At 47.2% G+C, this 27,390-nt stretch overlaps 1 protein-coding gene and 2 long non-coding RNA genes across 3 annotated transcripts in view; 1 reads left to right on the top strand and 2 right to left on the bottom strand.

Annotated features, from left to right (window-relative positions):
• ASIC2 (acid sensing ion channel subunit 2) overlaps nucleotides 1-27,390 on the top strand; it is a 1,018,759-nt gene that overhangs the window by 687,495 nt on the left and 303,874 nt on the right. The gene's annotated exons all lie outside the window — the stretch shown is intronic.
• LOC144614323 (uncharacterized) overlaps nucleotides 1-27,390 on the bottom strand; it is a 143,811-nt gene that overhangs the window by 84,714 nt on the left and 31,707 nt on the right. The gene's annotated exons all lie outside the window — the stretch shown is intronic.
• Nucleotides 26,265-27,384, bottom strand: LOC132688589 (uncharacterized). Its single transcript, XR_009614604.3, has 3 exons — nucleotides 26,949-27,384; nucleotides 26,697-26,818; nucleotides 26,265-26,517 (listed from the first exon to the last, which is right to left on the bottom strand). It is a non-coding gene; the product is annotated as an uncharacterized LOC132688589 (long non-coding RNA).

The raw sequence follows: 27,390 nt of genomic DNA, 5'->3' as shown, positions 1-27,390 counted from the left end.
CAGACCACATTTGGCCACAAGCCATAATTTGCCAACCCCAGATCTAGAATATAGTTGTCAGTCTTCAGTGTTCATAAGAACTACCAGGATCCTTTTTAAAATACAGATTTCCAAACTTTTCAGTCCTAGGAATCCATTGCAGTGGGAATGGGAAGAGGCACAGAAATCTGCCTTCTTAGAAAGCAAGTGATTTTGGTACAAGAAATGGATCATACTATAAGAAAACCAACCATTATAATTAAAGCAGGTAAAGCACCAAAACAAATGGACCCCCAAGTTTTAGTGGCTTAAATACAACAGAAGTTTGTTACATTGAGTTCTGGGTAGCTTTCAACTCAAGGGTAACTCTCCTCCACACACATAGTCGGGATCCAGGTTCTCATGAGTTCCAAGGTCACCTTGGAAGTTGACATCTGTAAGCACACAGGAATGTAAGCATTAGGAGAAAAACATGGAAAGTTAATATGGTCCAGGCTTGGAAGAGATATATGTCATTACCACTACATTCCACCGGAGAGAAATTGGTGGCTGGTCTTACCCAGCTAGAAAGAGGGTAGGAGAGGTGGTCTAGCTGGGTTCTCAGGAAGAATGGAGGAACTAGCTAGTGATCTCACTGCCCTGAGCTAAAGGAAATGGCTAATTGCTGAAGGTCTGCCTATGCAAATGGAAGCCTGGCAAACTGTTGAAGGAGGCAACAGAAGACATAGGTTCTAGACTCAGCTCTACTATTCCCAAGTCATGGGAACTTGGGCCTCTGCTTCCTAAACTGAAAAATAAGAATAACCACTCCCACCTTCCCTCCCTCACTAAATTGTGACACTCACTGTAGACCCCATGCACATGTGAGGACTAAGGAGTTCAGCCCTGATTGTGGGGTCTGGCAAGGGAGTCTTCCTGAGAAAGCTGGGGATCAGTGCTTCAGTCCTCACTAGAGAGTGGTTCTCCAAGTGGGGTCCCCAGATTAGCAGCAGTAGCCTCACCGGGGAACTTGTTTGAAATGCCAATTCTCAGGCCTCACTCAAAACCAACTCAATAGAAACCCAGGGGGTGGGCCCTGAAATCTGTGTTTTGACAAGCCCACCCAGTGATCCTGATGCACACTCAGGTTTGAGAATCCCTATCCCTAACCCCCCAAGCTGATCCCTATAGGAAGATAAAGGAAGGAAGGCTCTCCCTCCTCCTCTAAGAGGCTGGGTCCCCTGGAGACTCCTTGCTCTGTGACAGTCATCATGCAGCCACAGCAATTAGCAACAGAGACACCCACTCACCATCCCCTTGGAGCCTTGAGCTGCATCAAACCTTTTGATTGCAGTGGCTGAAGAATAGCTCATTTGCCAAAGACCTAATTACATAATGAGGCCTTCATGCCTGTCGAGCTTCTTCCAAATTGTGCAGCCAGAGGCTGGCTCTGAGAGCAACTGGTTGGAGGCCTTATCTGAGTACTAAGACATGAGGTTAACACACTCTGTGGCCAAAAGTGCTGTTCGCAGAGGTGGCCTTTCTAGCTTCCCCTCCCACCCCAACTAAGCAGTGGGCTAAACCTAATTATTGTGGGGATCCGCCAGTGAGCCTAGGAATGCAAGCTGTGGCCACATCATTGTGGATGTGCTGGTGCTTCTAGCTCTAGCATCTGCCCGGCAGGGCTGCCTTTCCTCATCCTTGGCCTCAGCCTCCAGAGGTGGCACAGGGGTGGGAAAGACCTGAGCCATAGGTCTCAAACCTGGCCCAGCTGCTGAACAGCTGGGCAAACCTCCTTGAGCTTCTGAATTTTCCTGAGTCTTCTATGAAAAATGGAATGATGATCCATACATAGGACTGTCCTGGAAACTCACTAAAAATGAGTTTCTTAAAGTGCCTGGCCCAGCACCTCCTGTTATCAGGGCAATCTTTTCACTCCTGCCATGGTGAATGAGTGAATGATGTGGAATTTTCTCAACCTTTCAGATGCTTTTTCCCTGTCTCAGATATTTCCCCACTCCTGGCTGATTCCTACTCCTCTGTCAAGTCTCAGCTTAGGAAACACTTTCTCCAGGCAGTCTTCCCTGATCACTACCTCCCCCCCCCCACCCAGGTCTCTGTTAATTTCCCCTTCTTTGGGATCCCATTGCCTCCTGATCTTTCCTGGTCCAGCACTGATTGTACTGTCCAATTCCCTCTACACTCTAAGCACACAGAAAACTCATCTGCCTCCTTCACAACTGTAGCCCCAGGTCTGGCAAACAGTGGGTATACAGTAAATGTTGAATGAATAAATGAATAGTAGTTGTGCAGTAAATGTCGAATGAATAAGTGAATCTTACCAGGGCTCAGGCGGTGATCGGGATAAACTCAATCCAATTCAGCCAATGTTTACGAAACTTCTACTATTTGTCAAGAGCTGTTATGGCAGCAGAGGAAACCAAGATAGAACACAATCCCTACATTCAAATAATTTATAATATCAAAAGCTATGAGTATAAGGAGTGTAAAGCACATCCTAGGAGGAAGAAGCCTGGTCCTTTAATTTTTTTTTTAACGTTTATTTGTTTTTGAGACAGAGAGAGACAGAGCATGAACAGGGGAGGGTCAGAGAGAGGGAGACACAGAATCCGAAACAGGCAGAAGCCTGGTCCTTTAAATGACCCATCCCCCAACGCTTTTCCCACGGCCAATAGCAAATCCTGCCCCAGAATCTCTTGGGACAGGCTGCATTGGAGCCCTAGGCACCAGCCTATGCTATGTCCTGCTCACAGGAGCTTTGACTCCAGACTGTTCCTCCAGTTCTGCTTCTCAACTTTGTGTGCATGGGCTTTAGTGCTTTTATTTTATCTGCCACCAGCTGAAATTCTGGATATACCTACACTCACCCCGACTCACATGGACACATATACAACGTCCTTCTTGCTCCCAGCCAAGGTGAATAAGATGCAGACCCTTCTCTCGGTCTACTATGGGCAACACATGCACACCAGTGCTCATGTCCCAAGTGTCTGCTCTGCTGAATGCTGAGCTAGGTGCATGTGTGTGGGGAAGAGCAGGGAGAGGGGACAGTGGTGCATAAAAAGACATGGCCTCTTCCCCCCAAATAATTATGCCAGGAGGTTGACAGGCTGGCAAACACAGAGTGTGTAATCAAGGGAGCTGGCATGTGGGGAGAGTGAGAGGCTTGAGCAGAGATCAGAGGGATGGGGAGGGGGTCACCAGGCTCACCATGGAAAGCTGAAGAGGAGAATGTTCCCTGCAGAGAAACAGCCTGGCCTGGCCCTCAAGTGGGAAAGGATCCAGAGCACTTGGAAGGGGAAGCAGAGAACATGGGGGACGACACTGGGTATGGGGATGGAGGGGCAGAGGGGTGTGACAGACCCTAGTGAGGGTTTGGGCCTTTATCCCAAGAGCAATGGGAAGTCATGGAAGATTTTAAGCAGGAGGTGACTTGGTCAGGTGTGCACACTGGCTGCAGTGGCCACAAGACCAGTTGGAGGCTCTTGCCGTGGTCCAGGGGAGAGATGGGTGGTGGCCACTAGAGAATTGCTGTGGGGATGGAGAGATGGGGATGAATGAATTTTAAGATACCCATGGACCATCACTGGGAGAGTGTTAACAGACCCATAGTACACAGGATAACTACCACTTGATGGCGACCCTGTACGTGGCCAGAGTGTCCCAAAAAGCAAGTAATTACCAGATGAATTAAATTTACCTCATCACTCTATTCCAAGGCCCAAAGTGTTAGGAAATTAAAAAGTGGATCAAAGGCCTATGGAAGTCCTAAGGAGGGGGCTGAGGGGGTGAGTCCTGGCTTGAGAATAAAAAAAAGGAAGAAGTGACATCAGGTTGGGCCTCCAAGGACAGATGAGAAGGGGGTGGAGGTCGGAAGGCAGGAGGTCCTACAGTGGTGGTGGGTGTGCTCAGGCCATGATTATGGAAGAGTGAATGGTGTGGAGACTTAAGTGCCTTCACGGAAGGCTAACTAACAGTGGGCAGATCCAGAGTGGAAAGTGTCTTAAATGGCAAAATAAGAAGGTTGTCATAGATGTTATTTCATAGATTTAGGGAACCATTCAGTCAAAATACAATTATTGAACCTGTGTTTTGTGCCAGGATCATGCTGGGCTCTGGGAATGCATTATCAGGATTTTTAAGGAGCTTAGAAGCCAGTGGGAGGCAGACGTGTAAGTGGGGGCAGATGTGTAAATGCTGTTAACCAGAGGAAGTGTGAGGCTTGACCTGGTCCTTAAGAATAAGGACAAGTTTACCAACAGACCCCAGGGAAGAGAAGGTAAAGGACCATGGACAGAGTAGGAAAGGGAGTGAGGAAAGAGACTCCAACAGCTGGAAGAAAAAACGCAGGTGCAGAGGGATGAGAGCCCCCCTCCAGTGAGTGTGAGTTGTTATGGAGCACTGATGTGTACCTTGAACTAAAAGCACCTGGGGAAGTACCTTGAAGCCAGAGGGGGAGGCAGGCAGGAATAACTCATGGAGGACACTGTAAGATTTCCTCCAGTCTTGGAAGGTTCTCCTGGAAACAGTTGGGAGGAGATTGGAGAAGAGGAAAGAACCCAGGGGCAAGATTCTGTCACGGGGTGCTGAGCAGTGGAGTTAGACAGTAACTGAACGAAAGACCAATGGGGCCAGAAGGGTCTTATGGGATCATCTTCTCTGAATCTTTCCATCTTAGGGAAGTGGGGAGAATTGCCTTAATCACCCAAGACCTCACTGCTAGATTCTGTCGCGGGGTGCTGAGCAGTGGAGTTAGACAGTAACTGAACGAAAGACCAATGGGGCCAGAAGGGTCTTATGAGATCATCTTCTCTGAATCTTTCCATCTTAGGGAAGTGGGGAGAATTGCCTTAATCACCCAAGACCTCACTGCTAGTGAGGAGGAAACAGGAAAAGCTGGCTGCCAGGGGAAGAAGAGATTAGGGAGGAGAGCTCTGGAAGGGTCCAGGTGAGCAGTCATAGACCATGTTGGGCAGCTGCCAAGGCATCTCACACTCCAGTTCAGTGCATGTTGGACAGACTTCGATGGAGGGGCTGATTAGACATTTCCCAAGACCTATTGTTCCTGAAGAGAAGAAGAACACTAATAACTGAGACAGAAAACCTAGAAGAAAGAAGGGGTTGCAGGAAAGACTGCGTGTTGGTGCTGGGTGTGCCGGGTTTGATCTTTGCGTGCCTGCAAGATGTCCTTATGGTGGTAAAGTTGGAGATGGGGATGGATACAGATAGTGACTGTGGAGTCATCCCCGGGGGATGGGGCTGCAATGGAACTGCTGGAGCAGAGGGGCTCACACAGGGAGATAAGATAAGTAACAAGATGAAAGCTAGAGGGGAGGACTATATAGGAGATTGAGGACGAGACATCACAAAGGCACTGCAGAAGGAAGATGGCATTAAGGACCAACTGCCAGCAAACTTGCTCCTGGTCACACAGTCATTCGTGAACAGGACCAGACCCCAGTTCTCCGACTCCTCACTCGTCATCTCCCCCGGCACCCCACGCCACCCCCAGAGTCCCCTCCACCCTGCTTTGAGTGCAAGGATAAAGGAATCCTCCAGAAAAGCTTTAAAATGCCCAAGGATTGTAAATGCAGGGCACCAGCCCTCCCGAGACTTTGATTTCCCATGGAAATTTTCTCCGCGAAATAAAGTTGCATTATGAATGCTTTTTGACAGGCTCCACAATCAAACATTTTGCAATCATGGGAACAGCTTGGAAACAGGGGGAACATGAGCCTTCAGCACATACGACAGAGCTGCTAGGAGGTGGGGGTTTGCTCAGAGGGAAGATCCACCTGAGAGTAAGCTCAGGACCTTGGAGATGAGGGACCATGTAACAGGGGCAAGATTGATCAGGAGAGGTTGAAAGACTTGTGCAGAAAGATCTCCACCTGGGGGCTAATGTTTTCTGAATGGCTTAGTATGGCAGCCTGAGAGGAGATGGTGTGTTGAAGGGGAAAGTTCCAGGCAGGCTTTGACCTCCTTGCTCTTACGTCTGCAGTGGGGTATGTCATGCTATCCAAATGCCTGGTCAGTCTCCAATAGCCAGTGGGCCATTGAAAGTATGGAGGGCGTGCAGGCACAGAAGAGAGCAGAGGAAGGGAGCTAACTGTAATTGAACATTGCATGCCAGCTCTATAATAGGGAGGGGATCTTGGTATTTGTTTCATTTTTCTGACACAGATACTGAGGCTTAAAGAACTTCAGTACTTTTTCAAGTCATGTAGTTAGTAAGTAATGGGACCAAGATTTGCATCTAGGGCTTTCTGACACCCAAGTCTGTGCTGTTTTCAGCACTACAGGGGAAGTGGAAAGTCCTTATACTAGGAATGAGGGAGATCCAGAGGGTTCGAAGACATGCCCGCCCGCGCCCCCCCCCCCCCCATATTATGGTGAAATCTCATATGGCTGGGCATTTTTTTGCAGAGAGAAGCTGTAACATCATCAGATTCTTAGTGTCTCCTGATTCTTGGGAGGCTAGGAGTTGTCAAAGTCCTGAGATGTGGAGAGAAGTTAGGATTATGTTCTTTAGCTGGCTCAGCATAGGTGCTTATCACAGTCCCAGCCTGCATGAGCCTAGGGCTGGGCAGCAGGACAGATACCCGCAACACTTATCTGAGATGGCATGTTACTAGGAATTCAGTGTATGTCTTGGATGCAGCACGAGATGCTGAGGGTGATGAAGAAGAACAGGCAGAACCCAAGAAGACTCGGTAGAGAAAGTGAGTCTTTCACCTAGACTTTGAGAAATGAACAGGACGTGTGCAAACTTTCCATTACTTGGAACACTGGCATTCCACAAGCCCAGTGGAGGGTTTTTGCCACTAAAATAGAGTAATAGAAGTTTCCATTCCCAGAGCACATTAGCTTAATGGGTAAAATTTTTTCTATATCGAGGGCTTTTTTTTTTTTCATAAACTATTCTTAAACTTTGGGTGCCTGCTACCACTTGTCTGAGAGTGAGTGCTGTGGGTGATGCAGAGAATAAACAAGTGGAAGTAAATGCTAATGGGAAACCAGGAATGTGTTTTCTTCAAAATATTTTATGTGTGATTATTCCTTTTTTGAGTGGCAGAGAGCTGCGTACGTATAATACAGCCATATTTCCTGCTAGAAAAATCGTTCCAGGTCTGAATGATAGAATTAAATATGTCAATATTTCAGGGCATTTCACAAAGAAAAACTAAGGCTTTCAGGAGCTCCACCGTCTAAACCACTTTGAAAGTCAGCGGGAGACACTGGGGCGGGGTGCCGTTCATTTCACATGATGGAAGCAGAAGAGACAACTTTTTGCAGAAGTGGGGATGAACGCAGCCTGGCAGGAGCAAAGGTCAGGCCAGGTGCCTGGAAAACTACTGTTTTAACACTCAGAAGCCATAGGAATGGTAACCTCAAGTGCCGGGTGCAGAGGAAATTCTATGACCCGAAATAGCTGACTCCCAGGCCAGTGCTCCCCAACTCCTTTCCATCAGAAATCACACACTGATGCGCCGTAAGTGGGGTGCAATGCATGCTTTGTTTGGCCCTCCAGTGTTTTACAGAATGTTTTATTACTTGCCAATAATTGTAAATGGGATGATTTTACATAAAAATCCAGATTTCTGGCTTTTCTTTAAAAATCAGAAGAGGAAACAACAGTGAGGCTTCATTCTCGTGTAACAACACGTCCAGGTGAGAAGCAGCTGCCGCCTTCAGCCGATCACAGTCCTCACTACCCAAAGTGTGGTCCCTGGACCAGCATCCCCAGGGAGCTCATCAGAGACGCAGAACCTTGGGCCTCATCCCACCCCAGACCTATCCAATCAGAATCCTTGTGCTTTGTTTGCATATCAAAGTTTGAGAAGCACTGAAGTGGCTCCTCCCAGTGGTGGCCCAGCCAGACTCTCTTGTTTACCTCAATGGTCTGGCCTGAGGACACATGATATCCTGCTCTAGATGGAGTTCACTCTTACACAAGGTACTTCCTCAATCCCACCCCTTTGACCCCCACCATGAAGCCTTAAGATAGAAGGATCCAGGGGCGCCTGGGTGGCTCAGCCGATTGAGTGTCCGACTTCGGCTCAGGTCATGACCTCGTGGTTCATGAGTTCAAGCCCTGCATCAGGCTCTGTGCTGACAACTCAGAACCTGGAGCCTCTTTGGGATTCTGTGTCTCCCTCCCCCAACTCGCACTCTGTCTCTCTCTCAAAAGTAAATAAACATTAAAAAAATCAAAGAAGAGTCCAATGTGAACCCGTCTTCTCCAGAGAGACCATCGCACTACTCCTCTAGGGACCACACCCCTTCAGCGCCATCCCCAGTAAAAGCCCCAGACTCCTTGGTGTCCCTCACTAGGGCACTGCATCTTCTCACTGCTGTGCACATCTGCTGATCCCACCGAACTTCCTAGCCCCACCCCCAACCCTTGTGCTGCACCCTCCATAGCTCGCAATCTATGGGCAGAAGACACCTCGACAGCTACAACCCTTCTCTGAATATTTCCTTCACCTTCTGGTCCATTTCAGCCCCTTCGCCTTCATTTCTATCTGTACTCAAGGGCTGAAAGATCTCCTCCCCCTCCCTCCCAAGTGCTACCTCCTAACCATGTATATTCTGTACTTAAACACACGTGCACACGTGCGAACACATGCACCCTTGCACACATGCGTGCACAGCTCCTTGGAGGTCAGGGCAGCCTTTACCACCAGCTGACCTTCCCTGTTGCCCCTACCTCAGTGAGACGCACTCTCTGTCTCTCTGTATCCTCTCTAACAACCTATCACTTCAGAATCCACATGGATGGTCCGCCCTTGCTGCTTAGCTACAGAGCTCCACGTTCACAATCTTGACCCTATTATTGCCAAAGCCTGCGTCACCTTTGAGAAATCTTGACTTTAAGTATCCCCCTCTGATGACAGCTTCTTATCCTACTGGCTCACTCCTGCCAGTGCTCAGACTTTCCCAATTCTGTGACCTCATCGAGGCTCCTACATGATGACCTCCATCCCCTCTCTTGACCTTTCTTTGATTGCATGCTTTGTCATTATAATCACTCTCTACCAAACACTTTTAATTCCCTCGCCACCTCTGCCTCTTCTTACTGCACGGGGCCAGCCCTGAGCGTGATTAAATCTGACTCTCCACTTGCTGCAGGGTACCGGAGGAAAACGCACGTTCGTGGGACAATGGGTCCTGCTTTAAATTCAGGGCCAGAAATCTCAAACTGGCATTCAGTGTTGCCTGGCAATCCTGTTACGCTCTCTGAGTGAGTTCACTTGCCCATTCTTCAAAATGACTATTCACACCTCCTAGTCTCTACTCAAAACTCCTACATCCTTCCCCCCAAAATACACACAGCAGCCACAGTCCTTATCTCATGCTTGCATGTGATTAGCTGCGTGTAGGTACACATGCTCTCAGATTTCCATACTGAAGGGATGTCCTCTGTACTCATCTTCTCCATCACCCCTCTTGTTTCTAGGGCTGAAGTGTCTGTGCCCCTTTCAAATGCCACCTCTCCTCCTATGGCCCCAGGAGCCATTATCTCTCCTTTCCAAAGAGCCTGCCCCTGCAATTCAGTCCCACCCCCTTGCACTGCTCCTTTCTCCCTTTCTGGCATCATTTCCCTCAATGTGTAAACTGGTTCCCAAATCTACCTGCAGCACACAGGCCACCATTTTAACTCTTTGGCTACCACTCCACCTCTCTATTCCCCTTCACAGCGAAAATTTCTTTAAAAAAAAAAAAAAAGGTGCCCAGAGCTGTCCACACTTTTGTCTCCTATCCTAGTCATGTGGGCAACCCAACACAGCACGGACCCTACCCAAGCCATGGCCACGGCCACTGGTTATCCCATAGTCAGTCACTTATCTATTCTCACACTGTGGAAGTCAACACCGTCCATCCCTCCTTCTCTCCTGGAGCCTCTTCTTCTCTTGGCTTTGGTGACAGCTCACTTTCAGGTTTTACTCCTACCTTACAGGCCCCTCCATCTTGCTCCCCTTTGCCAGTTCTTCTTTCTTTGCTGAAACTCTAAATATTGGAGTGCCTCAGGGCTCTGTCTGGGGCCTCTTTCCCTTCTTTATCTACACTCCTTTTCCTTGGTAATCTTATGTAAATAATTCCTAGATCTATAGTTCCAGTTTTAATCACTTCTCAGAGCTCGAGTTGCAAATATCCAATGGCTAACAGGCACCCGAAGCTTAGCATGGCCAGAGCTAAACCCTTGATTCCCAAACACTGCTGTCCCCACTGCTCAAGCACATGTGCACACATGTCCACTAAACAAATGCATGCAGACACAGAGAAAATCCCAGACTGTCCCCTCCCCTTGATTCTTTCCCATCTCAGAAAACGTCACCATGGTTCACCCTATCACAAGCCAGAAATCTTGGAGGCACCTGTATCCCTCTCTTCAACTCACTGCCTTCTCCCCCTGGCAATCAATCAACAAAGGCTATTGATTCTACTTCCAAAATCCACTGAGAAATGTACATGCATATCTCCATGTTTCTACCTCTGCTGCCAACATTTTCCTCCAAGTCACCACTGTTTTTCATCACATTATGGGAATAACCTCCTAACTGGTCTCTGGCTTCCATTCTTGGTCCCTAAAATCCATTCCCATTGAAGGAGCCAGAGAGACTTTTTTAAATAAATATATCAGATCATGTCATTCCCCTGTTTAAACCCATCTATTGCATTTGGAACAAAATCCAAATTATTTCCCAGAGATTATAACACCTTACATGATTCAGCTTTCACTTTCCTCTCCAACATTACTACGTCATCCTCCTCCCCACCTCCTCTGCTACTTGAATATGCCAATCTCCTGTTCACCTCTGGGCCTCTGCACCAGCTCCTCTTTCTGGTAAGAATTCCCTCTCCCCCTGGTCCGACCACCCAATTTAAAGTAGTCACCCAATCGCTCATGACCATGACCCTGTTGTAAATCTCTGCTCCGTATGTTCCATTCCTATTTTTCTTATTCATTAATTTATTGACTATCTCTCCTCATTAGATCATAATATATGTGAGAACAGGGCATCTTGCCTTAATCACTGTTAGGTTCTCAGTGCCTAGTATGGTACCTAGCACAGAATAAGAACTCAATAAATACTTGTTGAAGGAAGGCATGAAAAAATGTTACCAAGAAACAAAAATTGCTAATCTTCAAGATTACAGGGTAATATTTAGCCTTCTCCAGAAAACAGATTATTTTTAAAAGTCTGAGCACCTTACTGCATTTGAATGCAAATGGACACTTACTAATTACAAATGAGACTTATCTATACACCACAGCCTCTCTGGCAAGACCTCTATCTGGAAACACTTTGGCAGTTAGAAGTTCTGGTGGCTTATAAATTGGAAAGCTTTCTTTTAAACTTTTTTTGTTTTGCTTTAAAAACCTCCTTTTTATTTGCTAATTCGAGCTCAGCTCTCAGCTCCCCCCAAAAACAAGGTTTTGCTATACATATAGTGGCCTGACTCCCCCAACTAAGAATGTACATTCATTCATTCATTTGTTCATTCATTCATTCAAGTGTATGTTGGGACCCATCATGCAGGTACTAAGAATACAGAACTGAGTCTCATCTCTGTCCTCAAAGGATTCCCAATCTACTCACCAAACAGACATAAATAAATACATTTCTGGAATAGAAGGTAAATGACATAAGAAATGTGTGAACAGGGGTAAATGGGAGGAGAGACTCCAGAGAGATCTACCATAGTCAAGGAAGCCCTGTGACTCCTGCTTAAACATATTTTCTCATTTAACCTTTACCCCAAACCAGTGAAACAGGGAGTTTTATCCCCAGTTTACAAGGAAATCAAGGCCCAAAGAGATTAAACTATTGGCTCAAGGTCACAAAGGGGCAAGTGTCCAGATTAGGCCAGATCAGAATTCTTATTCAGTTCTTCTGATCAGGCATTGTCCCCACTGGCAGCTACCTCCACACTTGTGTCCTGGGAACTTATTATCTGCTCCAGACCTTCCTGGTGCCACCTGCCTGCCATATAACAGTGACTGTCTGCTGCTGGCCTGTATGTGTCTGGTGGTATTGCAGAATAGTCCTCACTGTCCAGCAATGGACATTCCTGCCACTGACCCCTTGATATCCAGCCCTGCTTTTGTCTCCACTCTGCTCCATCTGTCTCAGGGGCCTTCCTGTCTCATGGGGAAGTTGGACATCTAAGTCGATTTTGACACCATGATATGCTAAGTGCTATCAGGAGAGATGAGCAAGGTCCCATGGGAGGACAGAGACTGGAGCACAAAAATCAGCCTGGAGGAATCAGGGAAAGTTTCACAGAGAAAGTGATGGCTAATGCACGTCTTAAAGAATGATCATCTGCAAAACAGAAAGGGGTAAAGGACAGTCAGGTATGGGAGGGAAAATGTGGATGAAGGAGCTCCATGGGGATTCCATACGGATCCATCCATGACTTTTCCATGGAGAAGAGATCCAATGCATTTTGGGTGAGCACATCTGGGGATGGTGGAGCTGATGGTGATGAAGGGTGGAGTGAGGAGCTGAGTTGACTCAAGAACTAGGCAGCACTGAGCCTGTGGGCTGCGGGTGGAGGCGTCACAGAATTTTGACACTGAAGGATGCAGAGGAAGAAAATATGGCTAAGGCTGAATGTCTCTCATGTACAGAAGGCTTTGTGATACTGACAGCCACATCAACCCACCAGTCAAAAGGTGGCTTGAGTCCATGCAAGTGTATGGCACAGAAGGAAGGCAAAGATGAGACAGACACTTTTCTGTGCCAAGGGAGCTTTCAGTCTGGCTGGAGATAAGAGATTTGGACACATGCAAAAACCAGTAATATAATGAAGCAAGTTGATGACAAGTGTCAAGGATGTGGCTTGAACCATAGGCAGCTAGCGCGTGGAGGAGACGAAACGTCCAGAGAAGTTGAACAAATTCTTAGAAGAGCCTGTGGAATCTGTTAAGAATCACAGAGCTACTCTGGAGAGGATTGAGGAGTGTAGAATCAGGGTTCAATGTGTGGTTGAAGAACAATGGGCTTGTTATGGAAAGCTTCCTAGAGGAGAAGCCCACCAATTGTCAGCCTAGTCCAGCCCTGAATGTGTTAGCAGGCCCACCTGGCTCTAGGCCATTTCGGCAGGCCCCGTATGAGACTCTGGCCCCTCTGGAATGTTCACAGTCTTGTGTCTTACCTGCCTTGCCCTCTTACCTGCCCCAACTTGGATTCCTGACTCCTGGTCCCTGGCCGGTCTCAGTTTCCCTCCTATTCCTCAGTCCAGCTGCTTGAAGCCACATCTAGACAAGACCTCGACTCACCTATTAGGCTACAGTTTGCATATGTCCCTTGGGTATATGAACTTCTGGTCTCTCTGAGTAGCATCTCAAGCCCACCCAACCTCAATCCAGGACCCTGTCTTGCCCAGCCTATCCAGATCTGTCCTGGTCCCCAAGAAGGAGAAGGTGGCATGGCATCATGGGTATAAGCCATAGAGGCAGACTCAGTCTGGAATTAATGAGTAGGAGCAGGAGGGGAGCTGTGAAGAGGATATGGGTTTTCCCCAAAGGTTTGTCATCCTCAGATACACAAAAATGATGGAATGGACTGAATCAGGGAAAATCACCTCCCTGCCCTGCAAGCCCCCAAACCAGAGCTGTGGCTTTTCTGGGTAGGAAGGCTGAGTTAAGAGTTACTGATCACTTACAGTTCTCATGTGGATTTAACCAGTCAATGGACAGTATTATGGTCATCCGACTCTCCCAGGAGTGGCCAGGCTCTAGGTAAGGGCAGCAAGCAAGCAGAGGGACACTGACAATGTCAGACAACACAATCATACACATAAACCCACATACATACATATGAACATATACAGACACCAAGAACTGCACAAGAACCACACACAAAACACAAGGACACACATAAACTTGCACAAAGTTACCCATAAACACACACACACACACACACACACACACACCCCTCCACAAAAAAACCAGTTTGCAATTTAAATCCCTAGCACCAGAGTCAGGATTTCACAGGTGGCCCCTTCCACTTTGCAAACTTCCTCACAAGGAACCCCTTGGGAGGGCCCTTGTTCTGCATGGGCGTGGGATTGTGGAGGCTCTCAGAAGGACTTAAGGACATCTCCTGCTAATGTCACATGCCACTTGCTGGTGGCATGAATTGATCTCTGTTTATTCACAGCACATTTTCTTTTGCTAAGCAACATTAAGTTTGAATCAAAATATGTGACTGCTATATAATTATTCTTGGTGCTGCTTCCCTTGGGTTGCATTTTTCTTGCTATTTATTTGTTCAGGAGTGGGTAGGGGCATTCATCTCAAGAGACGTCATCGGTCTGAGGCAGGCCTTTACCCAGCACCCTGGCAAAGGGGCATCAGCACTCAGGGCAAATCCCAACCTGACCCCACCTCACCCTAAGCCCACTCCAGTTTATCTCAAGGACCACTAAGCATCTCTCTTCAGAAGTTGTGTAGCTGTGTATCCACAACCCAATTTTGAATGATGCAGTGCAGGGAGGCAGCCAGGAATTACCCAAAATTTACTTGGCCCAACCCCAACCCCTCTGAGCCTCAGCTTCCTTCTACGTGCAAGGAGGATGGTTAGACTATAGATAAGGTAACCATTTCCAGATTATGCCTGTAAACAGAGTAATTATTGATGGTATCTCAGTATCAGTCAGTGATTGCTGTAATAATGCTGCTTAACAAACCACCCTAAAATTCAATGACTTAAAACAACAATCCATTATGCTCGCTCGTGAGTCTGTGGATATGCTGGGCTTGGCTGTACACAGTGAATTGGGTCTGGGTCTGTTTCGTGTATCCTTCATTCTCCATGGACCCACAGGCTAGTCAGGACATGTTCTTCTCATTGGCATGAGAGCAGAACAAGAGAGTAAGCCCATGTCATGTCCCTAACACCCCATCACCCAAAGTAAGAGACATGGCTAAGCCCAATATCAACAACGTGGAGATGCATACTCTGCCCACAGAAGGAAGAGCTGGGGGAGGCGAGGTAAACTTTTGTTGAACAGTAATCCAAACCAGGCATTGGAAACTGTTTCTGTAAAAAAAAAAACAAACCAGAGAGTAAATATTTTAAGCCTTGCAAACCATGTGGTCTCTGTTGCAACTACTCAACTCTGCCATTACAGTTTAGAACTCTGCAGCCATGGGTAATGGCGTGGCTATGCTCCAATAAACTTTATTACAGAAACAGGCACAGTTGCCACCCTCTGATTTAAGCTGTGACAAATTCCTTTCATTCTCAAAGCGACCTGGTTTGGATGATGAATTGCACGATCACCCTAACTATAAGAGTTTCTCTGTAGGTGGTCCCGGACAACCCACATCAGAATTACTTGAAATGAGGAGCAGGTATGCCTATCAAACATGCAGATTCTAGGGCCCCAGCCCTGAATCTTGGGCCTGGGCCTGGGCCTGGGAATCTAGAGGTTTAACTAGCTTTGGCCAGGTGATTTTGATGCACATTAACATTTGATTGCCATTGGATTGATTGACCTTAATCATCTCCTCTAAATCCAAAATTTAAGGAAATTTGTCCTTGGTTTGGAAGGCTTTTTAGAATCAGGATGTTGGCTCTTCCTCTTGAACTAATTTTAAACAAGGCCCCTTCCCTACACACGTGTGAATATCCCAAGGCTGGGACCAGGGTGAGGCACATAGAGACACGATATTTACAGAGGCGTTCACTCCCGGGGTCACACAAGAGCTGGGTTAGCACCCGAGAATAAGTGCCTCCTTAAGCCATGCTCCCCAGCATTTCACTTGCTTTACCCTAATCCTGGCCCTGGCTTATCTATGCATACACATGTGCACATATTCATTCACACACACCCACGTCTCCCTCCACACACGTACGCACACACACATACTCACTACACAGAACTCGTTTGGTGTGCCCGGAGTCTCACCAAGTCTCACCCCCTCCGCAGTCTAATTTGAGGATCATGAATGCCTCCTTCCCTGCACTATTGATTCACTTGAAATTCCACGATTAGTCATCTATTCCTTTAAATCTTATAAAAGTTTCTCTCTGACATCATCTCCCAGAAAACACAAGCACACCCTGGGGGAAGTCATACCTGAAATTTTAGCATTAATCTAAACTAATGAAAGCCAATTTCAAAGCAATACAGACCTTGGGAAGAAGAAAAAGTTGTAAGGGGAGCCCTGGGTGGCTCAGTTGGTTGGGTTTCTGACTTTGGCTCAGGTCATGATCTCATAGTTTGTAGGTTCAAGTCTCATAGTTTGTAGGTTCGCATTGGGATCTGTGCTGACAGCTCAGAGCCTGGAACCTGCTTCGGATTCTGTGTCTCCCTCTCTCTGCCCCTCCCCCTCTCATGCTCTGTCTCCCTCTCTCTCTCAAAAATAAACATTAAAAATGTTTTTTAAAGATGTAAGCAGAGAGAAGAAATGTTCATTCAGTGAGTGTTTATTGAGCAATGACTGCGTGCCGAGCCCTGATCTAGGTACTAGAGAAAAATAGCATTACCCAACACTTGTGGTGGGATTCATAGTGAATTAAGAACGCTTTTTTTAAAGATTTATTTATTTTTGAGAGCGAGCGCGAGCAGGGAAGGGTCAGAGAGAGAGGGGGACAGAAGATCCAAAGCGGGCTCTGCACTGACAGCAGCAGGTCCAATGTGGGGCTCAAATTCAGGAGCCACGTGAGATCATGACCTGAGCCAAAATCGAACATTCAACCAACTGAGCTACCCAGGCACCCCTTAATTAAGAACTTTCTGAACTTTCTAGATAAGGTGAGTAGGGCAAGAATAATTATCAGCATCCCTAGCTTGCATCTGAGGAGACCAAACTCTGGCAGCTTAAGAGACCCTGACAGTAGTTTTTTTCCTCTGATCCACTCACGCCCAATGGCCCGCTGGCCACAAGGGGACCTGGAGGTGTGTCACCAGCCCAACTGGCAGCCTGGCTTAGCAGCACAGACCTTCACAAAATACAGCAGAGAGCAGAGGCAAGCTGTCTTTTTCTCTTGTTTTCTGAGTTTTAGCGCTGCTGACATTTCCACATTTGTGGCACTTGGTTATGTATTAGGCATTTAAGGTGCATTTATATTTATAATATTAACCTTTTTAGAGGGGCCACCTTTAAAGCAGTCAATCCTTGCCTGCTTAAAATACAATTCTGAGTGTTACCTGCAGTTCCAGCAGTTGGATTTAATGAATCAAAAGTATGAAATGTTGGGGTGGGGGGGAAGGTTTGACAGGGGAGGGGGGTGGGGGGAGCAGGCAGATTTTGCTAGCAAATGACCTACAGAGGAATATCAGATAGCTCTCTGATTGTCACCACTGCCAGATCTGGCTCTGGCTCTTCTTGCTGTGGCTAAGATGATGTCAAAGAGGTATATCTCTTCCCTTCCCAGGGTGTCAGGGTCTGGAGCCATCACAGCCCTGGGTGTGCACACGGTCAAAAAGAGAGGCAGCTTTATCCTACCCCCACTCAGAAGACACTGCCTCTGGCACACCTGGGTGGCTCGGTTGGTTAAGTGTCTGACTCTTGGTTTCGGCTCAGGTCATGATCTCATGGTTTGTGAGACTGAACCCCGAGTCAGGCTCTGCACTGACAGCATGGAGCCTGTTTGGGATTCTCTCTCTCCCTCTCTCTCTCTCTCTCAAAATAAGTAAATTAAGCATTTAAAAAAAAAAAAAAAGGGACACTGCCTGCCTGGCATAGGGAAAGAAAAGGCGCCCACCTCGAGGGCTAGGCACTGTGCTGGGGGTGGGAAGGACCCCTGTCAGGGGCCAATTTCTTCATCTGCCAGAGTTTGGTCTCTTCGGATGCAAGCTAGGGATGCTGATAATTATTCATGCCCTACTCACCTTATCTAGAAAGTTCAGAAAGTTCTTAATTAAGGGGCAACTGGGTGGCTTTGTTGGTTGAACGTCCGACTTCGGCTCAGGTCACGATCTCACACTCTCTCCGATCCAAATGGAGACGCCAAAGTGGCCTCTTAAAATACAGATTGAATCCCCTGAGTGCATAGCAGGGGTCAGCAAACTGCAGCCCACAGGCCAAATCCAAACGCACTCTACTTTGTAAATAAGGTTTTTTTATCGGAACATAACCATGACCATTCATCCACGTATTGTCGATGGCTGCTTTTTTCCTAAGGAGGCTCTCTTTTTTCGTTAAAAAAAAAATTACTGTGGTGAAAAGAAAGATAATGTAAAATTTACCATTTAAACATTTCTAAGTGTACGGTTCAATCACATTAAGTATATTCACATTGTTGTACATCAAATCTCCAGAATTGTTCATTTTGCTGAGCTGAAACTCTGACCTATTCAACAATAACTCCCCTTGGCCCTACGCCCCAGCTCCAGGCAACTACCACTGTACTTTCTTTCTGTATGAATTTGACGACTCTAGGGGCCTCGCATAAGTGGAATCGTGCAATATTTATCTTTTATGCCTAGCATACTTAGCGTAGTATCCTCCAGGTTCATCCATGTTGTAGCCTAGAGAGACTTTTTAGACTTTTTCTCCTCATCTTCCCAAGAAATTTTAGTATCTCAAATATGCTGTATATCTGTTTGTGCACCGTGACCCTTTGGAAGGCCACAAACTGTTAAAATATCCAAGATTGTTCGCCCTCCTCCCCAAGAACTGATTTTCACCATCAGCAACAATTCCCCCCGCTAGGAATGCATGCTCTCGCCAGCACCGCTGGCCATGCCCGTGCACGCGGGCCTTTGTACCTCTGATTTGCACTTACTGCCTGGAATCACCTTTCCCCCCTTTTCTTCAAAACCCAAGCTGGATGTCACCTCCTCTAGGAAGCCACCCTGGGGGTCTCACCCGCTTACACCCTTCCTCCCGGTCAGCCCAGCTCTCCTCCGCCACGCATCTCTCATGGGAGGCTCCCATCTCCGTTTACTCCCAGCTTCTCCTGGTAGCCTGTGAGTTCCCTTTTGCCAGACCTGTCCTCATCCTCCTGCTTCCAGAGCCAGCGGGGGCCCAGAGCAGTATGGTCACCCGATGGATGGTCACCAAATGCATGACCTCATTGTATCCTCACAAAAATGCTGACAGCATCACTAGCCCCATTGAACAGTGGAAGAAACTGAGGCTCTGCCCCAGGTCCCACACTTCCCAGGGGAAAGCCTAGCAAGAACTTCGGAGTCAGTCCATCTTAGGTTGAAAATCTGGATTCTGCTCTTAACCACTGCATGTCCTTGGGCAACAACACTTCTCAGAGCCTCAGTTTCCACAACCGTAGAAGGTAGAATCATGATGAGGCTCTGTGAGGCCACCAGTGGCCTAGGCAGGCCTCAACAAATGGTAGCCATGGTTACTCTATGAAGTGGTGGAGTCAGGGTTTGAACCCAGGTCTGCTAGACTGCAGAGTCCAAGCATTTTGGGTTCTGTTGCTGTTCCCTCACCGGAGTGCCAATGGCAGGGCCTGATGGGGGCCCTGGGACCACTTATCTCTCCCATGTCCCCTCTCTGAGAGGGCAGGACCACTCACGAGCATAAAGCCAGCTCTGGTGGGGTGTTTGAATAGCCCCAAATTAAAAAGGGAGCTGGATGTTCTCGGAAGACATTTCCATCCGGCCCAGGCAGCCTGACAAATCACCCTTCTCTGCTCTAGGAATATTTCTGTCTCAAGAACCAAGGCTATTTGTCTAGATTCAGAGTCTTTCCGGCTCCTCTGTGCCATGAGCACACTGACAAATCTGACCGTCTGGTGCCTTTTTGTAGCAGCCAACAGAAGCCCCGTTACCTCGTGTGTGACAGGTTACACCACAATCAACAGGCCTGGCTTTGTAGAATCAGTCAGGCTCCAGCCGGCTCTCCAAAGAGAGAGAGAGAGAGGCTCAGACAGAACCTGGAAACGCCAATCGCTCTCCAGACACAGGCAAGCCTTGAGCAACTCACTTAACCTTTCTGGGCTTCACGGTCCTCACCTGCAGAACTGGATGAATGATACCCCCCACAGCCCTGTGAGGACCAACCAGGTCCTGTAAAGCATACAGTAGGCGCTCATCTCCTTCAGGCCCCTGCCAGGCACTGGGGAAAGGAAGCCCTTGTCCGGGTGCAAAAACTTCAGGGGTGCCAAAAATCTCAAGATAAAGCAGATTTAAATGCAATACTTCTTATACATTTTTAAAAGTTTATTTATTGAGAGAAAGAGGGAGATTGAGGAAGAGAGACCGAGAGAGAGAATGAGCAGGGGAGGGGCAGAGAGAGGGGGACAGAAGATCCAAAGTGGACTGTGCTGACAGCAGTAGGCCTGACGTGAGGCTCCATCTCACGAATTGTGAGAGCATGACCGGAGCTGAAATCAAGAGTCAGCTGCTTAATGGACTGAGCCACCCAGGCGCCCCTAAATACAGTACTTTTTAAAAATCATGGGGCACCTGGGTGGCTCAGTTGGTTGAGCGTCCGACTTCGGCTCAGGTCATGATCTCACAGTTTGTGGGTTCGAGCCCCGCGTCGGGCTCTGTGCTGACTGCTTGCTCAGAGCCTGGAGCCTGCTTCAGATTCTGTGTCTCCTTCCCTCTCTGCCCCTCCCCTGCTCACGCTTTGTCTCACTCTGTTTCTCAAAAATAAATAAAATGTAAAAAAAAAAAAAAAATTAAAAAAAAAAAATCAAAATTAAGGAGGGGCGGGGCCCTGAGGGCGCAGGGGCGGGGCTCACGGCCCCGATGACCTTCCCTGAGAATTAAACACCTTCTCCCCCTCCAAATAAATAAATAAATAAATAAAAATCAAAAACTAAATAAAAATCAAAATTAAGGTCAGAAAAGAAACACCTCGCGATGAACAAAAGATCTGCATTTTAAATAAAGATAGGCTTAGTACTAGTCATTTTTCCTTTTGCTGCAGGCCTCATCCAGTATGGCTTGGCTCAGCTTGACGTGGCATTTCTCCTTGCTCTTTCCTTGTGAAGAATAAAGAACCTCAACAGAATAAATGAGTGACCTAGAGACACTGGAGTTATAAACCCCATTTTTTAAAGCTTTGAAATGATCCTGAAACTGTCTCGAAGGACAGAGAGCCTGGGGGCAGGGAGGTGTCTGAGGCCAGGGGACGGCCAGCAGCAGGTTGAGAAGGCAGATGCAGGTCTGTGACTGTCCCAGGACCACCCTGCTCCTACCCACCCCACCCCCCCACCCCCCCCCCGCCCTACTCTTCCATGGAGTGGCTCGGGGTGGGGGTGCTGAATGGCAGGGACAGAAGCAGAGGAGAGATTTGACAAGCTCAGCAGGGAGACTAGCTCCAAAGTTTTGGACGTATGGTGAAATACCAGAAGGCCTCCAGGACCACCCTTGGAAAACTAGCTGCTGGCTGGGCCCTCATCAGTTCCAGGGAGCTGCCCATGGAAATCCCGGGTCCAGACAGCTCTGGTCCAAGGGAAGCCCTTTACTGTTCCCTGTTCCCTCCTTCCACTACAGGGCACAGCCTAGATCTCTGCCCCAGGCTTTCCGGGCAACCTCCCCCTTTGTTCCAGTCCCTTCCCTCCCTCCCTTTGGCTCTCTTCCTCCCTCCAGACCTCCTGGTTTCCAGGCCTGGATTCTAGGCACTGTATCTGGATCCTGCACCCAGCCTGCCCCGAAAGGAACTCTCCCAGAGTCATCACCAGTCCATTCGCCCATCTCCCTACTGCTGCTAGATCAAGCCCAGACCGTGTGTGTGGTATACCTAGTTTATCACACTCTCCCTCCTCCTGTGCATGCCCCACTCTGCCACAGCACATTGGCACCCCAGAACTTTGGTGCCTGGTGCTTTTGCATACTTAGGCTCTTCTCTCTAAACGCTTCCTTTTCTCTCCTAATTACCCCTCAAGTCTTCACTCTAATGCCACCTCCATGCAAAGGAAACTCTGCAGGTGCCTGGGTGGTTCAGTTGGTTAAACGTAGGACTTTGAGTCGGTCATGATCTCACGGTTCACGAGTTCGAGCCCCACGTCGGGCTCTGTGCCGACAGCTCAGAACCTGGAGCCTGCTTCAGATTCTGTGTCTCCCTCTCTCTCTGCCCCTCCCTTGCTCGTGCTCTGTCTCTCTCTCAAAAATAAATAAACATTAAATTTTTTTTTTTAGAAAGGAAACTCTGCCTTAGTTCCTCCCCCTTCTATGAGTCTCCTGTTTCTGTGTAGCACTTGTGTGTCCGGGGATGGGAGCTGGCAGGCTGAACTGTATGTAGGGACTGTCTTCGTCATCTTTGTGGCCCGAAATCCTAACGTGACATAGTTGCTTCCTGCGTATTTGATCAATAATTCTGAGCTTGGACATTGTCACCTTCATGCACATGTGGCTGTAGCCCCTCAGCTGGGGACCCCCTTGTGCTTGGACCTGCTTCTGTCATGCACGTGGCCAATCCTGGTGGCAGCCACAGGGCATGGCATTTTTCTTCTTTTGAAGCCCCTAAAGAGTATAGGTTCTCCCAGAGGTCAACCAGGCTTATGCGTCCCCTGACCCACCCAGACAGCTCCTGGGACAGCCTGGAGTGGTGGAAAATGCCTGGATTTTGAAACCCCTCGTATATGAGTGTGAAACCTATCTCCCCTACCTTCGACCTCTGTCACTTCGCCTGCACTACTTAGATTAAACTAAACCACAGTTTCTTCAACCCAAAAATGAGACCAAGCTTTCCCAATTGCTAATTTGTGAGAACGTGAAGGGAACGTGTGTAAATTACCTGGCACATAGTGGGTGTTCCAGCAATTCTGGCTTTCATTATGTGATTTTGTTTTCCTTTCCGTTAGAACAAGGCATGTCCATCCTTCTGCCCTGGCTTTATTTTTGGCTTTCAGGACCCACCCCATAGCTAGCGGTTTTAGGTGGCTGACAATTATCATTTTATCTGGACACTTGAGCTGATATTAGCCTAACTGCTTGCATTAATATTTTCCCATTTCTGGGGTTCTCACAGTTTAATGTAAAAAAAAAAAAAAAGGAATAATAGATCTGTCTCTTTTGAATCCAGCTGCCAGACTTGGCTCAGATTACACTGTTTTACAGACTTGGAGAAAGAGCAAATAACTGGCAGGTCTGGCAGCCCCAAGTTTTCAAAGCGATGAGTCAATCCTGACTTATTGTTATTATCTCCTAATAGTTTACACTGTATTATTCAGTAATTACTCTGTGAATCACCCTGACAGCCGGCATGTGTGCAGCTTGCCTGAATTATTCCTCAGTCTTCCGCTGCCCACAGGGAGACGACCCCCATCACCTGCCGAATACAGAGGACCTTTTGTCAATCCTTGTCAGGAGAGGATGACACACGAGCCACCCGAGCCACCATGGTCTTGGGTTGGGTTGCTCATTTGGGGAGAAGGAACAGTTGCCTGCATTCTAAATAACCCCTACAAATAACACAGCCCATCTCCCCTCGTTTTGGGAGGGCCAAAGATCCTCCCTTCAGATAAGAATGGCCTCTTTGGTCAAACCTTTCCTCAACTTTGAGGACAGCGCGCCAGCTGGGTTGATTGCCGATGGGGTCTGTTTGGAACAGGCTATGTGGCCGTGGCCATTGGGGGACAGGTCTCTTTTCCTTTTTGCATTAAACTGTGAGAACCCAGCAATGGGAAAATCTAACTGGGCAGGACTGGGGGCCAACTCAGCAGCCGATTTTCTGTCTTCAAAGGCATGCCCTCCCCCTCTTAGCCCCTGCAGAGTAGAGCCGAAGAGAAGGCAGAGATGTCACACAATGGAAGTACATCCGCTTCGGAGCCAGGCAGGCCTGAATTTAGACCCCAGGCGTGCCCCTCACTCCTGTAGTGACTTTCTCCACACCCTCTGAGCCTCAGTTTCATTGTCTATGAAATGGGCACATTAACACCTGTCTCCTAAGATGCCTCAGCCAACGCCCCTCCTCGGAGCTTCTTTTACAATAAAGGTTATGAGGCTCCCTTTTGGAAAGCATAGACTCTAGAAGGCCTCGGGGTTTCAAACTCAGACGAAAGATGCTGCCGCCCAGGGGATTCGAAAATAGTTGTTCTTCTCAGACACTTAATTTTAGACTTAGAGCAACTGAGCCTTTCCTTGTCCAGCCTCTTCCTGAGGGTGCTGAATACGTCCATTTTGCAGCTCCAGGCTGAAGAAAGAGTTTGTTGTGTCAACACCACTGAAGAGGGGTCTTCCTCACAAACTGGCTTTTTGTTTGAGGGGCAGCCCCAGTCCAAGGCCCTAGGAAGACTTTGCAAATTGCAAATTGTCAGAAATGATGCATCAGTGTGCAAAATGCAAATCTGCCTGGCAACAGTGGAGCCTCCACACCCATAATCCCCTTTGCTACTCCCTCCCCTCCCCCGGGACCCCAGAGGCGTAGCCAAACGATTTTTCTAACATCCAGAAGACTTTCTAATTGCTTTTTAAAGTTTCTTTTTCCCCCCTAACTCTGTTTACTTATTATGACAGAGCCTATTTTATTATGAAAGGAGTATGTACTCACTGTGTTTCAAAAAAATACAGATAAGTGGAAAAAAGGAAGGGAAAAATTGCCCATCATAATACCACCCAAAGAAAACTACTTTGAGCTCTTTGGAGCTCTTTCTGTTATTTTGTTGTGTTGAGATATTTTTCCATGCTTACAATCCTGCATAAACAATTTTGATTCTTACTCTTTCCCCTTTGTGTTTTTCCATAAGAAGTCTCCTTTATGATGACTTTCTGATAGTGTTTTAAATGGCTGCATGATTTCCCACTCTTCAGACTCGGCTCAGCCTCTGTAATCACCCCACCAGCGCCGAACATTTGGAGGGTGTCCAATTATTTTCATAGCGTAAATAAGACCCCGATAAGCATCTCCAGGCATGAAGCTTTCTCTACTCTTTCAGATTATTTCCTTAGGAAATTACTTGGTCAAAGGGAATGGATATTTTTTTTTATGTCTCCTGATCCATATCATCAAATTACTTCTCAAGACATTTCACTTTTTAGAAACAAACCAAGAAAGGAGTATGAAGGGAGGAGGTCTGGCCTTCTATCATCTTGCCAAAGTGAAATTCCTGGAATTCTGCCCAAGGCTAGACCCTTCATAAAGAGTCAGTGGGTGGAATGGTTACTAAGAGAGTAAAGCTTAAATATTCTCACCATACATACACAACGATGGTCATTATGTGATGGGACGGAGGTACTAGCTAATGCTATGGGGGTAATCATTGGGCATTTGGGAGGGCAGAGATTTTTTATTACAGATTGAAGAGACTGTGTGTAGGTAATAAGATAGATTGGTACCTAGAAGTCCGTGAAAATCCAATGAGGGACACTTTCTCTGGGCATACTGTGATAATTCCTGTATGAATCTGAGACCTTGGGGGTGGAAGCAAGGGCCAGAGAAAATGTTCTAAAGCCACTTTCACCACATTGTTGTTGTCGAGCACTTGAAATGAGGCTGGTCCAAAGTGAGACTTGCTGTCAGGATAACATACTTGACAGATTTCTAAGACTTGATCAAACAACAACAACAAAAAGAATGTATAACATCTATTAATTATTTTTATGTTTATTATATGTTGCAATTATATATATATATATATATATATATATATATATATATATAGGGTTAGATAAAACATTGATTTTGCCAATCAATTTCACTCGGTTCTTTTCACTTTCGTTTGAAACAGAGTTACTAGAGGAACGCCTGGGCGGCTCAGTCGGTTAAGCATCCAACTCTGGATTTCGGCTCAGGTCATGATCTCACAGTTCGTGAGTTCAAACCCCACATTGGGCTCTGCACCAACAACACAGAGCCTGCTTGGGATTCTGCCTCCCTCTCTCTCTGTCCCTCCCTGGCTTGCTCTCTATCTCTTTCAAAATAAAAAATAAAATAAAATTTTTTAAAAATTTTAAAAATTAAGAAGAACAGATTTTTATTAAAAAAATTTTTTTATGTTTATTTATTTTTGAGGTGTGGGGGAGGGGCAGAGAGAAAGGGAGACACAGAACCGGAAGCAAGCTTCAGGCTCCAAGCTGTCAGCACAGAACCCAACACGGGACTCGAAGTCATGAACCGTGAGATCATGACCTAAGCCGGTCGGGCACTCAACCGACTGAGCCACCCAGGAGCCCCCAAAAACAGATTTTTTAAAGCAGAGTTACTGGAAAATGGAAAAGTACATAAATGTCTCGCATTATATGTGTGGGGTAGCACTGGTGGCAGGAAGCTCTGGTATTTATCTCTCTGGCACCAAGAAGGCTGAGGCAACCCTCATAACCACAGGGGGCTTCTGGAAAGTTGACACCACTTAGTCACTTGGCATGACCAGCTAGTGGGAAAGAATCCTCTGCCAGTAAAGTAGCAATTTTGAGCCTTCACTGAGCGTCAGCTTTACCAAACACGGATGCTCTACCCTCTGCATCCCAGAGATCCTGACTCGGTTCATCTGGGGGAGGGCACAACATCCTAATTTCCAAAAGCTCCCCACGTGATCCTAATTCACAGCTTAGGTTGAGAACCACATGACGGTCACTCACGCTGGATCCTGGCTCTGTCACCTGATGGCAGGATGACTTTGGGCATTCAGCTAGTCTTTCTCACCCTTCCTTGCTCATCTGTAGAATAGGGATAACAAAAAGGTTGACGTAAGGACTAAATGATGCTGCTATCCACCCTACCTGGTACAAAGAAAATGCGTAAATAAAATTCGTAGCTTTTTTTTAACATGTGGGTTATGAATTACTGCTATTTAACATAACAAAGGCCTGTCTTTGACTCGTGAGTCAGTACAGACCTTTGCAAGAGTGCAGATCAAAACAGGTGGCAAAATAAAATGGGTGCCTTTCATCTGTGTCATTCAGTTCAGTGCCTCTGGTGACTCAGAAAGTAATTATTCAGAAGAAACTGAGGCAGCACCTGGAGGAGTAAACATGAAATAATAAGAGAGGTTTTCAAAACAAACACTAAACATTCTGACTCCCCCTCTTACCTGCTGTGCAGACCTGAATGAGCTAATCTTACCCTCTCTGAGCTGTAGTTTCCTTACCCGGATGATGAAGATTATAGTAGTGATGCCTTGAATAGTGTTGTCAAGAGGTTAAATGAGTCAGGGAGAGTTAGCTGTCTTTAGGAGCCCTGTGGTTGGGTCAACGAGTGAGATCGCATGGACACGGCTTCCTCGTCTGTAAAATGGAGCTAAGGTGGCTGAGCCCCTGGAGTGTCTCCTTCTGGTAGTGTCCATGTACAGGCTCTGGCTCAATACATGCATCCTTGATTCTTATGATCCTGGCTCATCTCTGACTCTGTGGGATGCTGGGCCCAACGCCCTTCTCTCAGCCCTACCAGAGGCCAGATGACCTGTCACTTGAAAAGTTCAGAGTGAGTTGGGAAAATTAGGAGACAGGTGGTGTCTAGTTCCAGACACCCCTCCCAGCGGACTCCCCAAGAGGGTGGAGTGAGGAGCCTGGGGCAAACCTAGATGCTTCAGC

This window comes from Panthera onca, chromosome E1 (genome assembly GCF_046562875.1).
Source record: "Panthera onca isolate mPanOnc1 chromosome E1, mPanOnc1 haplotype 2, whole genome shotgun sequence".
Lineage (NCBI taxonomy): Eukaryota > Metazoa > Chordata > Mammalia > Carnivora > Felidae > Panthera > Panthera onca.
Note: the sequence above shows the minus strand (reverse complement) of the source record. Positions and strands in the feature narration are given on the sequence as shown.